Genomic DNA, 15,248 nt, shown 5'->3' with positions numbered 1-15,248 from the left:
GGCTCCTAAAACAACTTCCTGTCTGAGGTAGACAACATGGTCTCAATATGATGCTTCATCACACTGCTGCTTCTGGGGTCCTAAAACAACTTCCTGTCTGAGGTAGACAACATGGTCTCAATATGATGCATCACACTGCTGCTTCTGGGCTCCTAAAACAACTTCCTGTCTGAGGTAGACAACATGGTCTCAATATGATGCATCACACTGCTGCTTCTGGGCTCCTAAAACAACTTCCTGTCTGAGGTAGACAACATGGTCTCAATATGATGCTTCATCACACTGCTGCTTCTGGGTTCCTAAAACAACTTCCTGTCTGAGGTAGACAACATGGTCTCAATATGATGCTTCATCACACTGCTGCTTCTGGGCTCCTAAAACAACTTCCTGTCTGAGGTAGACAACATGGTCTCAATATGATGCTTCATCACACTGCTGCTTCTGGGCTCCTAAAACAACTTCCTGTCTGAGGTAGACAACATGGTCTCAATATGATGCTTCACACTGCTGCTTCTGGGCTCCTAAAACAACTTCCTGTCTGAGGTAGACAACATGGTCTCAATATGATGCTTCATCACACTGCTGCTTCTGGGCTCCTAAAACAACTTCCTGTCTGAGGTAGACAACATGGTCTCAATATGATGCATCACACTGCTGCTTCTGGGCTCCTAAAACAACTTCCTGTCTGAGGTAGACAACATGGTCTCAATATGATGCTTCATCACACTGCTGCTTCTGGGCTCCTAAAACAACTTCCTGTCTGAGGTAGACAACATGGTCTCAATATGATGCATCACACTGCTGCTCCTGGGTTCCTAAAACAACTTCCTGTCTGAGGTAGACAACATGGTCTCAATATGATGCATCACACTGCTGCTCCTGGGCTCCTAAAACAACTTCCTGTCTGAGGTAGACAACATGGTCTCAATATGATGCTTCATCACACTGCTGCTTCTGGGCTCCTAAAACAACTTCCTGTCTGAGGTAGACAACATGGTCTCAATATGATACATCACACTGCTGCTTCTGGGCTCCTAAAACAACTTCCTGTCTGAGGTAGACAACATGGTCTCAATATGATGCATCATCACACTGCTGCTTCTGGGTTCCTAAAACAACTTCCTGTCTGAGGTAGACAACATGGTCTCAATATGATGCATCACACTGCTGCTTCTGGGCTCCTAAAACAACTTCCTGTCTGAGGTAGACAACATGGTCTCAATATGATGCTTCATCACACTGCTGCTTCTGGGCTCCTAAAACAACTTCCTGTCTGAGGTAGACAACATGGTCTCAATATGATGCTTCATCACACTGCTGCTTCTGGGCTCCTAAAACAACTTCCTGTCTGAGGTAGACAACATGGTCTCAATATGATGCATCACACTGCTGCTTCTGGGCTCCTAAAACAACTTCCTGTCTGAGGTAGACAACATGGTCTCAATATGATGCTTCATCACACTGCTGCTTCTGGGCTCCTAAAACAACTTCCTGTCTGAGGTAGACAACATGGTCTCAATATGATGCATCACACTGCTGCTTCTGGGCTCCTAAAACAACTTCCTGTCTGAGGTAGACAACATGGTCTCAATATGATGCATCATCACACTGCTGCTTCTGGGCTCCTAAAACAACTTCCTGTCTGAGGTAGACAACATGGTCTCAATATGATGCATCACACTGCTGCTTCTGGGTTCCTAAAACAACTTCCTGTCTGAGGTAGACAACATGGTCTCAATATGATGCATCACACTGCTGCTTCTGGGCTCCTAAAACAACTTCCTGTCTGAGGTAGACAACATGGTCTCAATATGATACATCACACTGCTGCTTCTGGGCTCCTAAAACAACTTCCTGTCTGAGGTAGACAACATGGTCTCAATATGATGCATCATCACACTGCTGCTTCTGGGCTCCTAAAACAACTTCCTGTCTGAGGTAGACAACATGGTCTCAATATGATGCTTCATCACACTGCTGCTTCTGGGGTCCTAAAACAACTTCCTGTCTGAGGTAGACAACATGGTCTCAATATGATGCATCATCACACTGCTGCTTCTGGGCTCCTAAAACAACTTCCTGTCTGAGGTAGACAACATGGCCTCAATATGATGCTTCATCACACTGCTGCTTCTGGGCTCCTAAAACAACTTCCTGTCTGAGGCAGACAACATGGTCTCAATATGATGCATCACACTGCTGCTTCTGGGCTCCTAAAACAACTTCCTGTCTGAGGTAGACAACATGGTCTCAATATGATGCATCACACTGCTGCTTCTGGGCTCCTAAAACAACTTCCTGTCTGAGGTAGACAACATGGTCTCAATATGATGCTTCATCACACTGCTGCTTCTGGGCTCCTAAAACAACTTCCTGTCTGAGGTAGACAACATGGCCTCAATATGATGCTTCATCACACTGCTGCTTCTGGGCTCCTAAAACAACTTCCTGTCTGAGGTAGACAACATGGTCTCAATATGATGCATCATCACACTGCTGCTTCTGGGCTCCTAAAACAACTTCCTGTCTGAGGTAGACAACATGGTCTCAATATGATGCTTCATCACACTGCTGCTTCTGGGCTCCTAAAACAACTTCCTGTCTGAGGTAGACAACATGGCCTCAATATGATGCATCACACTGCTGCTTCTGGGCTCCTAAAACAACTTCCTGTCTGAGGTAGACAACATGGTCTCAATATGATGCTTCATCACACTGCTGCTTCTGGGCTCCTAAAACAACTTCCTGTCTGAGGTAGACAACATGGTCTCAATATGATGCTTCATCACACTGCTGCTTCTGGGGTCCTAAAACAACTTCCTGTCTGAGGTAGACAACATGGTCTCAATATGATGCATCACACTGCTGCTTCTGGGCTCCTAAAACAACTTCCTGTCTGAGGTAGACAACATGGTCTCAATATGATGCATCACACTGCTGCTTCTGGGTTCCTAAAACAACTTCCTGTCTGAGGTAGACAACATGGTCTCAATATGATGCTTCATCACACTGCTGCTTCTGGGCTCCTAAAACAACTTCCTGTCTGAGGTAGACAACATGGTCTCAATATGATGCTTCATCACACTGCTGCTTCTGGGCTCCTAAAACAACTTCCTGTCTGAGGTAGACAACATGGTCTCAATATGATGCATCACACTGCTGCTTCTGGGCTCCTAAAACAACTTCCTGTCTGAGGTAGACAACATGGTCTCAATATGATGCATCATCACACTGCTGCTTCTGGGCTCCTAAAACAACTTCCTGTCTGAGGTAGACAACATGGTCTCAATATGATGCATCATCACACTGCTGCTTCTGGGTTCCTAAAACAACTTCCTGTCTGAGGTAGACAACATGGTCTCAATATGATGCTTCATCACACTGCTGCTTCTGGGTTCCTAAAACAACTTCCTGTCTGAGGTAGACAACATGGTCTCAATATGATGCATCACACTGCTGCTTCTGGGGTCCTAAAACAACTTCCTGTCTGAGGTAGACAACATGGTCTCAATATGATGCTTCATCACACTGCTGCTTCTGGGCTCCTAAAACAACTTCCTGTCTGAGGTAGACAACATGGTCTCAATATGATGCTTCATCACACTGCTGCTTCTGGGTTCCTAAAACAACTTCCTGTCTGAGGTAGACAACATGGTCTCAATATGATGCATCACACTGCTGCTTCTGGGCTCCTAAAACAACTTCCTGTCTGAGGTAGACAACATGGTCTCAATATGATGCTTCATCACACTGCTGCTTCTGGGCTCCTAAAACAACTTCCTGTCTGAGGTAGACAACATGGTCTCAATATGATGCATCACACTGCTGCTTCTGGGCTCCTCAAACAACTTCCTGTCTGAGGTAGACAACATGGTCTCAATATGATGCATCATCACACTGCTGCTTCTGGGCTCCTAAAACAACTTCCTGTCTGAGGTAGACAACATGGTCTCAATATGATGCTTCATCACACTGCTGCTTCTGGGCTCCTAAAACAACTTCCTGTCTGAGGTAGACAACATGGTCTCAATATGATGCATCACACTGCTGCTTCTGGGCTCCTAAAACAACTTCCTGTCTGAGGTAGACAACATGGTCTCAATATGATGCATCATCACACTGCTGCTTCTGGGCTCCTAAAACAACTTCCTGTCTGAGGTAGACAACATGGTCTCAATATGATGCATCACACTGCTGCTTCTGGGCTCCTAAAACAACTTCCTGTCTGAGGTAGACAACATGGTCTCAATATGATGCATCATCACACTGCTGCTTCTGGGCTCCTAAAACAACTTCCTGTCTGAGGTAGACAACATGGTCTCAATATGATGCTTCATCACACTGCTGCTTCTGGGCTCCTAAAACAACTTCCTGTCTGAGGTAGACAACATGGTCTCAATATGATGCTTCATCACACTGCTGCTTCTGGGCTCCTAAAACAACTTCCTGTCTGAGGTAGACAACATGGTCTCAATATGATGCTTCATCACACTGCTGCTTCTGGGTTCCTAAAACAACTTCCTGTCTGAGGTAGACAACATGGTCTCAATATGATGCATCACACTGCTGCTTCTGGGCTCCTAAAACAACTTCCTGTCTGAGGTAGACAACATGGTCTCAATATGATGCATCACACTGCTGATTCTGGGCTCCTAAAACAACTTCCTGTCTGAGGTAGACAACATGGCCTCAATATGATGCATCATCACACTGCTGCTTCTGGGGTCCTAAAACAACTTCCTGTCTGAGGTAGACAACATGGTCTCAATATGATGCATCACACTGCTGCTTCTGGGCTCCTAAAACAACTTCCTGTCTGAGGTAGACAACATGGTCTCAATATGATGCTTCATCACACTGCTGCTTCTGGGCTCCTAAAACAACTTCCTGTCTGAGGTAGACAACATGGTCTCAATATGATGCATCACACTGCTGCTTCTGGGCTCCTAAAACAACTTCCTGTCTGAGGTAGACAACATGGTCTCAATATGATGCATCACACTGCTGCTTCTGGGCTCCTAAAACAACTTCCTGTCTGAGGTAGACAACATGGTCTCAATATGATGCTTCATCACACTGCTGCTTCTGGGCTCCTAAAACAACTTCCTGTCTGAGGTAGACAACATGGTCTCAATATGATGCATCATCACACTGCTGCTTCTGGGTTCCTAAAACAACTTCCTGTCTGAGGTAGACAACATGGTCTCAATATGATGCATCACACTGCTGCTTCTGGGTTCCTAAAACAACTTCCTGTCTGAGGTAGACAACATGGTCTCAATATGATGCATCACACTGCTGCTTCTGGGCTCCTAAAACAACTTCCTGTCTGAGGTAGACAACATGGTCTCAATATGATGCATCATCACACTGCTGCTTCTGGGCTCCTAAAACAACTTCCTGTCTGAGGTAGACAACATGGTCTCAATATGATGCTTCATCACACTGCTGCTTCTGGGCTCCTAAAACAACTTCCTGTCTGAGGTAGACAACATGGTCTCAATATGATGCATCACACTGCTGCTTCTGGGCTCCTAAAACAACTTCCTGTCTGAGGTAGACAACATGGTCTCAATATGATGCTTCATCACACTGCTGCTTCTGGGCTCCTAAAACAACTTCCTGTCTGAGGTAGACAACATGGTCTCAATATGATGCTTCATCACACTGCTGCTTCTGGGTTCCTAAAACAACTTCCTGTCTGAGGTAGACAACATGGTCTCAATATGATGCTTCATCACACTGCTGCTTCTGGGCTCCTAAAACAACTTCCTGTCTGAGGTAGACAACATGGTCTCAATATGATGCTTCATCACACTGCTGCTTCTGGGCTCCTAAAACAACTTCCTGTCTGAGGTAGACAACATGGTCTCAATATGATGCATCACACTGCTGCTTCTGGGCTCCTAAAACAACTTCCTGTCTGAGGTAGACAACATGGTCTCAATATGATGCATCACACTGCTGCTTCTGGGCTCCTAAAACAACTTCCTGTCTGAGGTAGACAACATGGTCTCAATATGATGCATCACACTGCTGCTTCTGGGCTCCTAAAACAACTTCCTGTCTGAGGTAGACAACATGGTCTCAATATGATGCTTCATCACACTGCTGCTTCTGGGCTCCTAAAACAACTTCCTGTCTGAGGTAGACAACATGGTCTCAATATGATGCTCATCACATCACACTGCTGCTTCTGGGGCTCCTAAAACAACTTCCTGTCTGAGGTAGACAACATGGTCTCAATATGATGCTTCATCACACTGCTGCTTCTGGGCTCCTAAAACAACTTCCTGTCTGAGGTAGACAACATGGTCTCAATATGATGCTTCATCACACTGCTGCTTCTGGGCTCCTAAAACAACTTCCTGTCTGAGGTAGACAACATGGTCTCAATATGATGCTTCATCACACTGCTGCTTCTGGGCTCCTAAAACAACTTCCTGTCTGAGGTAGACAACATGGCCTCAATATGATGCATCACACTGCTGCTTCTGGGGTCCTAAAACAACTTCCTGTCTGAGGTAGACAACATGGTCTCAATATGATGCATCATCACACTGCTGCTTCTGGGCTCCTAAAACAACTTCCTGTCTGAGGTAGACAACATGGTCTCAATATGATGCATCACACTGCTGCTTCTGGGGTCCTAAAACAACTTCCTGTCTGAGGTAGACAACATGGTCTCAATATGATGCTTCATCACACTGCTGCTTCTGGGCTCCTAAAACAACTTCCTGTCTGAGGTAGACAACATGGTCTCAATATGATGCTTCACACTGCTGCTTCTGGGGTCCTAAAACAACTTCCTGTCTGAGGTAGACAACATGGTCTCAATATGATACATCACACTGCTGCTTCTGGGCTCCTAAAACAACTTCCTGTCTGAGGTAGACAACATGGTCTCAATATGATGCTTCATCACACTGCTGCTTCTGGGTTCCTAAAACAACTTCCTGTCTGAGGTAGACAACATGGTCTCAATATGATGCTTCATCACACTGCTGCTTCTGGGCTCCTAAAACAACTTCCTGTCTGAGGTAGACAACATGGTCTCAATATGATGCTTCATCACACTGCTGCTTCTGGGCTCCTAAAACAACTTCCTGTCTGAGGTAGACAACATGGTCTCAATATGATGCATCACACTGCTGCTTCTGGGCTCCTAAAACAACTTCCTGTCTGAGGTAGACAACATGGTCTCAATATGATGCTTCATCACACTGCTGCTTCTGGGCTCCTAAAACAACTTCCTGTCTGAGGTAGACAACATGGTCTCAATATGATGCTTCATCACACTGCTGCTTCTGGGCTCCTAAAACAACTTCCTGTCTGAGGTAGACAACATGGTCTCAATATGATGCATCACACTGCTGCTTCTGGGCTCCTAAAACAACTTCCTGTCTGAGGTAGACAACATGGTCTCAATATGATGCATCACACTGCTGCTTCTCGGCTCCTAAAACAACTTCCTGTCTGAGGTAGACAACATGGTCTCAATATGATGCTTCATCACACTGCTGCTTCTGGGCTCCTAAAACAACTTCCTGTCTGAGGTAGACAACATGGTCTCAATATGATGCTTCATCACACTGCTGCTTCTGGGCTCCTAAAACAACTTCCTGTCTGAGGTAGACAACATGGTCTCAATATGATGCTTCATCACACTGCTGCTTCTGGGCTCCTAAAACAACTTCCTGTCTGAGGTAGACAACATGGTCTCAATATGATGCTTCATCACACTGCTGCTTCTGGGCTCCTAAAACAACTTCCTGTCTGAGGTAGACAACATGGTCTCAATATGATGCTTCATCACACTGCTGCTTCTGGGTTCCTAAAACAACTTCCTGTCTGAGGTAGACAACATGGTCTCAATATGATGCATCATCACACTGCTGCTTCTGGGTTCCTAAAACAACTTCCTGTCTGAGGTAGACAACATGGTCTCAATATGATGCATCATCACACTGCTGCTTCTGGGCTCCTAAAACAACTTCCTGTCTGAGGTAGACAACATGGTCTCAATATGATGCATCACACTGCTGCTTCTGGGTTCCTAAAACAACTTCCTGTCTGAGGTAGACAACATGGTCTCAATATGATGCATCATCACACTGCTGCTTCTGGGCTCCTAAAACAACTTCCTGTCTGAGGTAGACAACATGGCCTCAATATGATGCTTCATCACACTGCTGCTTCTGGGTTCCTAAAACAACTTCCTGTCTGAGGTAGACAACATGGTCTCAATATGATGCTTCATCACACTGCTGCTTCTGGGTTCCTAAAACAACTTCCTGTCTGAGGTAGACAACATGGTCTCAATATGATGCATCACACTGCTGCTTCTGGGCTCCTAAAACAACTTCCTGTCTGAGGTAGACAACATGGTCTCAATATGATGCTTCATCACACTGCTGCTTCTGGGCTCCTAAAACAACTTCCTGTCTGAGGTAGACAACATGGTCTCAATATGATGCTTCATCACACTGCTGCTTCTGGGTTCCTAAAACAACTTCCTGTCTGAGGTAGACAACATGGCCTCAATATGATACATCACACTGCTGCTTCTGGGCTCCTAAAACAACTTCCTGTCTGAGGTAGACAACATGGTCTCAATATGATGCTTCATCACACTGCTGCTTCTGGGCTCCTAAAACAACTTCCTGTCTGAGGTAGACAACATGGTCTCAATATGATACATCACACTGCTGCTTCTGGGCTCCTAAAACAACTTCCTGTCTGAGGTAGACAACATGGTCTCAATATGATGCATCATCACACTGCTGCTTCTGGGTTCCTAAAACAACTTCCTGTCTGAGGTAGACAACATGGCCTCAATATGATGCTTCATCACACTGCTGCTTCTGGGTTCCTAAAACAACTTCCTGTCTGAGGTAGACAACATGGCCTCAATATGATGCATCACACTGCTGCTTCTGGGTTCCTAAAACAACTTCCTGTCTGAGGTAGACAACATGGTCTCAATATGATGCATCACACTGCTGCTTCTGGGCTCCTAAAACAACTTCCTGTCTGAGGTAGACAACATGGTGTCAATATGATGCTTCACACTGCTGCTTCTGGGCTCCTAAAACAACTTCCTGTCTGAGGTAGACAACATGGTCTCAATATGATGCTTCATCACACTGCTGCTTCTGGGGTCCTAAAACAACTTCCTGTCTGAGGTAGACAACATGGTCTCAATATGATGCTTCACACTGCTGCTTCTGGGCTCCTAAAACAACTTCCTGTCTGAGGTAGACAACATGGTCTCAATATGATACATCACACTGCTGCTTCTGGGGTCCTAAAACAACTTCCTGTCTGAGGTAGACAACATGGTCTCAATATGATGCTTCATCACACTGCTGCTTCTGGGCTCCTAAAACAACTTCCTGTCTGAGGTAGACAACATGGTCTCAATATGATGCATCACACTGCTGCTTCTGGGCTCCTAAAACAACTTCCTGTCTGAGGTAGACAACATGGTCTCAATATGATGCTTCACACTGCTGCTTCTGGGGTCCTAAAACAACTTCCTGTCTGAGGTAGACAACATGGTCTCAATATGATACATCACACTGCTGCTTCTGGGCTCCTAAAACAACTTCCTGTCTGAGGTAGACAACATGGTCTCAATATGATGCATCACACTGCTGCTTCTGGGCTCCTAAAACAACTTCCTGTCTGAGGTAGACAACATGGCCTCAATATGATGCATCACACTGCTGCTTCTGGGCTCCTAAAACAACTTCCTGTCTGAGGTAGACAACATGGTCTCAATATGATGCTTCATCACACTGCTGCTTCTGGGCTCCTAAAACAACTTCCTGTCTGAGGTAGACAACATGGTCTCAATATGATGCATCATCACACTGCTGCTTCTGGGCTCCTAAAACAACTTCCTGTCTGAGGTAGACAACATGGTCTCAATATGATGCATCACACTGCTGCTTCTGGGGTCCTAAAACAACTTCCTGTCTGAGGTAGACAACATGGTCTCAATATGATGCATCACACTGCTGCTTCTGGGGTCCTAAAACAACTTCCTGTCTGAGGTAGACAACATGGTCTCAATATGATGCATCACACTGCTGCTTCTGGGCTCCTAAAACAACTTCCTGTCTGAGGTAGACAACATGGTCTCAATATGATGCATCACACTGCTGCTTCTGGGCTCCTAAAACAACTTCCTGTCTGAGGTAGACAACATGGTCTCAATATGATACATCACACTGCTGCTTCTGGGCTCCTAAAACAACTTCCTGTCTGAGGTAGACAACATGGTCTCAATATGATGCTTCATCACACTGCTGCTTCTGGGCTCCTAAAACAACTTCCTGTCTGAGGTAGACAACATGGTCTCAATATGATGCTTCATCACACTGCTGCTTCTGGGCTCCTAAAACAACTTCCTGTCTGAGGTAGACAACATGGTCTCAATATGATGCTTCATCACACTGCTGCTTCTGGGCTCCTAAAACAACTTCCTGTCTGAGGTAGACAACATGGTCTCAATATGATGCATCACACTGCTGCTTCTGGGCTCCTAAAACAACTTCCTGTCTGAGGTAGACAACATGGTCTCAATATGATGCTTCACACTGCTGCTTCTGGGGTCCTAAAACAACTTCCTGTCTGAGGTAGACAACATGGTCTCAATATGAAGAATATGATCACACACAATATGACCAGACAGCGTCCAGGTCCCATCTGGATCAGACACACCAGAGATGGGGTCAGGACCAGACAGCGTCCAGGTCCCATCTGGACCAGACACACCAGAGATGGGGTCAGGACCAGACAGCGTCCAGGTCCCATCTGGACCAGACACACCAGAGATGGGGTCAGGACCAGACAGCGTCCAGGTCCCATCTGGATCAGACACACCAGAGATGGGGTCAGGACCAGACAGCGTCCAGGTCCCATCTGGATCAGACACACCAGAGATGTAGTCAGGACCAGACAGCGTCCAGGTCCCATCTGGATCAGACACACCAGAGATGGGGTCAGGACCAGACAGCGTCCAGGTCCCATCTGGATCAGACACACCAGAGATGGGGTCAGGACCAGACAGCGTCCAGGTCCCATCTGGATCAGACACACCAGAGATGTAGTCAGGACCAGACAGCGTCCAGTGTGTTGCAGTCCCTCCCTTGGCATGAATCCAGACAGACACCAGCACTGCAGCTGCCACACGAGGAGTCTGCACCCCCCCCCCCCCCCAGCCCGACCCAAAGTGTGTGTGTGTTGAGAGAGTGAGTGTGTGGGAGGCATCATCAGTAAACTACTGCAGGGATCACTGGGGCAGAATAACACAAAACAGGCAGGGTGTCAGCGCTGTTTCTCAGCCAGACAAAGTTGTGTGTCTGGTCCATCTGACCACTACACAGAGACAGACCCATTCCATTTAGTGTCTGAGAGAAGCAGAGAAGCAGAGGAAAGGAGCTGAGGAGAGAGGAGAGAGGAAGAGAGGCTGCTGGGTATCTGCAGTGCACAGTTCAGAGAACTGGCCGATTACATTCTAGCTGACAGAGGGCTGGGGGCGAGAGAGGGCGAGAGAGAGAGGAGAGCAGTGTCTGTGCCGTGTGGCGATGCTACGGCGCGCCCAGAACACCTGTTCTAGAAGGTTGTGTTGGTCCTACCTTGCCTGGTGAGGTTCTAGTCCTGTTCTAGAAGGTTGTGTTGGTCCTACCTTGCCTGGTGAGGTTCTAGTCCTGTTCTAGAAGGTTGTGTTGTTCCTACCTTGCCTGGTGAGGTTCTAGTCCTGTTCTAGAAGGTTGTGTTGTTCCTACCTTGCCTGGTGAGGTTCTAGTCCTGTTCTAGAAGGTTGTGTTGTTCCTACCTTGCCTGGTGAGGTTCTAGTCCTGTTCTAGAAGGTTGTGTTGTTCCTACCTTGCCTGGTGAGGTTCTAGTCCTGTTCTAGAAGGTTGTGTTGTTCCTACCTTGCCTGGTGAGGTTCTAGTCCTGTTCTAGAAGGTTGTGTTGTTCCTACCTTGCCTGGTGAGGTTCTAGTCCTGTTCTAGAAGGTTGTGTTGTTCCTACCTTGCCTGGTGAGGTTCTAGTCCTGTTCTAGAAGGTTGTGTTGTTCCTACCTTGCCTGGTGAGGTTCTAGTCCTGTTCTAGAAGGTTGTGTTGGTCCTACCGTGCCTGGTGAGGTTCTAGTCCTGTTCTAGAAGGTTGTGTTGGGCCTACCTTGCCTAGTGAGGTTCTAGTCCTGTTCTAGAAGGTTGTGTTGGTCCTACCTTGCCTGGTGAGGTTCTAGTCCTGTTCTAGAAGGTTGTGTTGTTCCTACCTTGCCTGGTGAGGTTCTAGTCCTGTTCTAGAAGGTTGTGTTGTTCCTACCTTGCCTGGTGAGGTTCTAGTCCTGTTCTAGAAGGTTGTGTTGTTCCTACCTTGCCTGGTGAGGTTCTAGTCCTGTTCTAGAAGGTTGTGTTGTTCCTACCTTGCCTGGTGAGGTTCTAGTCCTGTTCTAGAAGGTTGTGTTGTTCCTACCTTGCCTGGTGAGGTTCTAGTCCTGTTCTAGAAGGTTGTGTTGTTCCTACCTTGCCTGGTGAGGTTCTAGTCCTGTTCTAGAAGGTTGTGTTGTTCCTACCTTGCCTGGTGAGGTTCTAGTCCTGTTCTAGAAGGTTGTGTTGGTCCTACCGTGCCTGGTGAGGTTCTAGTCCTGTTCTAGAAGGTTGTGTTGGGCCTACCTTGCCTAGTGAGGTTCTAGTCCTGTTCTAGAAGGTTGTGTTGGTCCTACCTTGCCTGGTGAGGTTCTAGTCCTGTTCTAGAAGGTTGTGTTGGTCCTACCTTGCCTGGTGGGGTTCTAGTCCTGTTCTAGAAGGTTGTGTTGGTTCTACCTTGCCTGGTTAGGTTCTAGTCCTGTTCTAGAAGGTTGTGTTGGGCCTACCTTGCCTGGTGGGGTTCTAGTCCTGTTCTAGAAGGTTGTGTTGGTTCTACCTTGCCTGGTTAGGTTCTAGTCCTGTTCTAGAAGGTTGTGTTGGGCCTACCTTGCCTGGTGGGGTTCTAGTCCTGTTCTAGAAGGTTGTGTTGTTCCTACCTTGCCTGGTGAGGTTCTAGTCCTGTTCTAGAAGGTTGTGTTGTTCCTACCTTGCCTGGTGAGGTTCTAGTCCTGTTCTAGAAGGTTGTGTTGTTCCTACCTTGCCTGGTGAGGTTCTAGTCCTGTTCTAGAAGGTTGTGTTGTTCCTACCTTGCCTGGTGAGGTTCTAGTCCTGTTCTAGAAGGTTGTGTTGTTCCTACCTTGCCTGGTGAGGTTCTAGTCCTGTTCTAGAAGGTTGTGTTGTTCCTACCTTGCCTGGTGAGGTTCTAGTCCTGTTCTAGAAGGTTGTGTTGTTCCTACCTTGCCTGGTGAGGTTCTAGTCCTGTTCTAGAAGGTTGTGTTGGTCCTACCGTGCCTGGTGAGGTTCTAGTCCTGTTCTAGAAGGTTGTGTTGGGCCTACCTTGCCTAGTGAGGTTCTAGTCCTGTTCTAGAAGGTTGTGTTGGTCCTACCTTGCCTGGTGAGGTTCTAGTCCTGTTCTAGAAGGTTGTGTTGTTCCTACCTTGCCTGGTGAGGTTCTAGTCCTGTTCTAGAAGGTTGTGTTGTTCCTACCTTGCCTGGTGAGGTTCTAGTCCTGTTCTAGAAGGTTGTGTTGTTCCTACCTTGCCTGGTGAGGTTCTAGTCCTGTTCTAGAAGGTTGTGTTGTTCCTACCTTGCCTGGTGAGGTTCTAGTCCTGTTCTAGAAGGTTGTGTTGTTCCTACCTTGCCTGGTGAGGTTCTAGTCCTGTTCTAGAAGGTTGTGTTGTTCCTACCTTGCCTGGTGAGGTTCTAGTCCTGTTCTAGAAGGTTGTGTTGTTCCTACCTTGCCTGGTGAGGTTCTAGTCCTGTTCTAGAAGGTTGTGTTGGTCCTACCGTGCCTGGTGAGGTTCTAGTCCTGTTCTAGAAGGTTGTGTTGGGCCTACCTTGCCTAGTGAGGTTCTAGTCCTGTTCTAGAAGGTTGTGTTGGTCCTACCTTGCCTGGTGAGGTTCTAGTCCTGTTCTAGAAGGTTGTGTTGGTCCTACCTTGCCTGGTGGGGTTCTAGTCCTGTTCTAGAAGGTTGTGTTGGTTCTACCTTGCCTGGTTAGGTTCTAGTCCTGTTCTAGAAGGTTGTGTTGGGCCTACCTTGCCTGGTGGGGTTCTAGTCCTGTTCTAGAAGGTTGTGTTGGTTCTACCTTGCCTGGTTAGGTTCTAGTCCTGTTCTAGAAGGTTGTGTTGGGCCTACCTTGCCTGGTGGGGTTCTAGTCCTGTTCTAGAAGGTTGTGTTGGTTCTACCTTGCCTGGTGAGGTTCTAGTCCTGTTCTAGAAGGTTGTGTTGGTCCTACCTTGCCTGGTGGGGTTCTAGTCCTGTTCTAGAAGGTTGTGTTGGTCCTTGCCTGGTGAGGTTCTAGTCCTGTTCTAGAAGGTTGTGTTGGTCCTACCGTGCCTGGTGAGGTTCTAGTCCTGTTCTAGAAGGTTGTGTTGGGCCTACCTTGCCTGGTGAGGTTCTAGTCCTGTTCTAGAAGGTTGTGTTAGGTTGTGTTGGTCCTACCTTGCCTGGTGAGGTTCTAGTCCTGTTCTAGAAGGTTGTGTTGGTCCTACCTTGCCTGGTGGGGTTCTAGTCCTGTTCTAGAAGGTTGTGTTGGTTCTACCTTGCCTGGTTAGGTTCTAGTCCTGTTCTAGAAGGTTGTTGGGCCTACCTTGCCTGGTGGGGTTCTAGTCCTGTTCTAGAAGGTTGTGTTGGTTCTACCTTGCCTGGTTAGGTTCTAGTCCTGTTCTAGAAGGTTGTGTTGGGCCTACCTTGCCTGGTGGGGTTGTAGTCCTGTTCTAGAAGGTTGTGTTGGTTCTACCTTGCCTGGTTAGGTTCTAGTCCTGTTCTAGAAGGTTGTGTTGGGCCTACCTTGCCTGGTGGGGTTCTAGTCCTGTTCTAGAAGGTTGTGTTGGTTCTACCTTGCCTGGTGAGGTTCTAGTCCTGTTCTAGAAGGTTGTGTTGGTCCTACCTTGCCTGGTGGGGTTCTAGTCCTGTTCTAGAAGGTTGTGTTGGTCCTTGCCTGGTGAGGTTCTAGTCCTGTTCTAGAAGGTTGTGTTGGTCCTACCGTGCCTGGTGAGGTTCTAGTCCTGTTCTAGAAGGTTGTGTTGGGCCTACCTTGCCTAGTGAGGTTCTAGTCCTGTTCTAGAAGGTTGTGTTAGGTTGTGTTGGTCCTACCTTGCCTGGTGAGGTTCTAGTCCTGTTCTAGAAGGTTGTGTTG

The 15,248-nt window shown here is 47.1% G+C and overlaps 1 protein-coding gene across 3 annotated transcripts in view; it reads right to left on the bottom strand.

The window, feature by feature from the left end:
* Positions 1-15,248, bottom strand: part of fscn1a (fascin actin-bundling protein 1a) — a 56,311-nt gene that overhangs the window by 31,960 nt on the left and 9,103 nt on the right. The gene's annotated exons all lie outside the window — the stretch shown is intronic.

Source organism: Salvelinus alpinus, chromosome 1, assembly GCF_045679555.1.
Source record: "Salvelinus alpinus chromosome 1, SLU_Salpinus.1, whole genome shotgun sequence".
NCBI classification, from domain to species: Eukaryota; Metazoa; Chordata; class Actinopteri; order Salmoniformes; family Salmonidae; genus Salvelinus; species Salvelinus alpinus.
Note: the sequence above shows the minus strand (reverse complement) of the source record. Positions and strands in the feature narration are given on the sequence as shown.